Consider the following 1,563-nt stretch of genomic DNA (forward strand, 5'->3'; position numbering starts at 1 on the left):
TCTCTACTAAAAAATACAAAAAACTAGCCGGGCGAGGTGGCGGGCGCCTGTAGTCCCAGCTACTCTGGAGGCTGAGGCAGGAGAATGGCGTAAACTCGGGAGGCGGAGCTTACAGTGAGCTGAGATTCGGCCACTGCACTCCAGCCCGGGCGACAGAGCAAGACTCCGTCTCAAAAAAACATAAAAAAATAAATAAAAAATAAAATCACTCTCCTTAAGCATTCCCGAGAGCAGATTATACAGAGATCCAGAATGTTCTGGAGAGGGATCACATCTTGTGAAGCAAGCTATGCTTATTGCCACCCAGATGGTAAAATGAGATGTGAGCTGTTCCTCCCCGACCTGTCATCTTTCTGCTTACTTCTCTTTCTCCCTCCCAATTTGCTCCTCAGGAACCCAGGCATGAGCTATCCCAGGCTCTTGGTGGGGTCTCAACTCAAAGCCCTTGTCAAAGCATTTTCCTCAATAAAAGTAGTTCCTTTTCCCAACGGGATTTTGGGCCATATGTTTAGGTAGTAATTTTTGTATGCCGTATCACATTTAGTGCCACTTATAAAACCTGAGACTTACAGAATTTTAATACCAAATAATCTAAGAAACGAAAATTTTGGAATAACCTAGCCTAAGGACCACAACAAGTTCTAAGAATTGTGGAGAATTTCAGAATCCCAAAAATCTTAACAATTAGAAGAGGCCTTAAGGGGTCATTGAGTCCACACCTTATTCAACCCAGACATCTCCTCTGCAGCACTGCTGGCAGGTGCCGATGCTGCCTCTGCAACAACAACAACAAAAAACATACTTCTGAGAAAAACTGGAAGACAGCTTGTTATCTGAACTATGCATAGGCTTGAATAATCTATTTTTGTTTTTTTGAGATAGAGTTTAGCTCTTCTTGCCCAGGCTGGAGTGCAATCTTGGCTCACCACCACCTCCACCTCCTGGGTTCAAGCGGTTCTCCTGCCTCAGCCTCCTGAGTAGCTGGAATTACAGGCATGCACCACCACACCCTGCTAATTTTGTATTTTTAGTATTCTTTGTATTTTTAGTTTCTCCACGTTGGTCAGGCTGGTCTCGAACTCCCGACCTCAGGTGATCCACCTACCTCGGCCTCCTAAAGTGCTGGGATTACAGGCATGAGCCACTGCGCCCAACCTGAATAATCTATTAGAGTCTTTATCTCTAAGAAGGGAAATACATATGAACTAAAGGGTAAAAAATGGCATGTTTTAACTGGTAAGTCTAAATGCAAAACGATGACAACAAAATTTTAAAGGATTGCTTCCTTCTTAAGCTTTATTTTCGTCCTCTGTCAGTGTATCACTAGACTCATCTTTCCCAGACACCCAGACCTCCCACGCGAGTATATACTTTCCATTTGGCTTGATTTCAAGTGCTAATGTATAAAGCTTCTGGCTTCTGGGTCTGGCAAGCTATTTCTCATGTTCTCTGATAAAATATTAAAAACTATCTCTAAGGTCTTCCAAGAGGGGATATGTGGAAGATGCATTTCAATTTTCCACTGCATTTCAACCTCAATATAATGTGATTAGCTATGGCATG

At 43.0% G+C, this 1,563-nt stretch overlaps 1 long non-coding RNA gene across 1 annotated transcript in view; it reads left to right on the forward strand.

Moving 5' to 3' along the window:
* The window catches only part of LOC105514098, an 11,586-nt gene extending 10,303 nt beyond the window's left edge, over positions 1–1,283 (forward strand). Inside the window, exon 2 of the long non-coding RNA XR_001002130.1 lies at positions 1,050–1,283. This is a non-coding gene — a long non-coding RNA (uncharacterized LOC105514098). The remainder of the gene's footprint in view (positions 1–1,049) is intronic.
* The last annotated feature ends 280 nt before the right edge of the window (positions 1,284–1,563 follow it).

This window comes from Colobus angolensis, unplaced genomic scaffold (assembly GCF_000951035.1).
Source record: "Colobus angolensis palliatus isolate OR3802 unplaced genomic scaffold, Cang.pa_1.0 Scaffold106, whole genome shotgun sequence".
NCBI classification, from domain to species: Eukaryota; Metazoa; Chordata; class Mammalia; order Primates; family Cercopithecidae; genus Colobus; species Colobus angolensis.